Raw genomic sequence first — 317 nt, forward strand, 5'->3', positions numbered from 1 at the left:
AATGCTCACATCGTAAATTTTCTGGAGATTTACGATATTGTCAAATACAATGGAGTTAATGATGAAGCTCTTCGCCTTCGTTTGTTTCCTTCCTCTTTGAGAGATAAAGTAAAAAGTTGGTTGAATTCACTACCACCAAATTCGATCACTAGTTAGAAAGACTTAGTTCAAAAGTTCCTTTCTAAGTTTTTCCCATCGGCTAAAACAGCGAAGATGCGCATCGAGATCAACAATTTTGCTCAATATGAAGGTGAAACTCTATATGAAGCATGGGAGAAATACAAGGAGTTACTGAGAAGATGTCCTCATGATAGTCT

At 36.6% G+C, this 317-nt stretch overlaps 1 non-coding gene across 1 annotated transcript; it reads right to left on the reverse strand.

Moving 5' to 3' along the window:
- Positions 1 to 213: 213 nt before the first annotated feature.
- On the reverse strand, positions 214 to 317 carry LOC112090292. Its single transcript, XR_002901580.1, has one exon. It is a non-coding gene; the product is annotated as a small nucleolar RNA R71 (small nucleolar RNA).

This window comes from Morus notabilis, unplaced genomic scaffold, assembly GCF_000414095.1.
Source record: "Morus notabilis unplaced genomic scaffold, ASM41409v2 Scaffold1194, whole genome shotgun sequence".
Taxonomy (NCBI): Eukaryota; Viridiplantae; Streptophyta; class Magnoliopsida; order Rosales; family Moraceae; genus Morus; species Morus notabilis.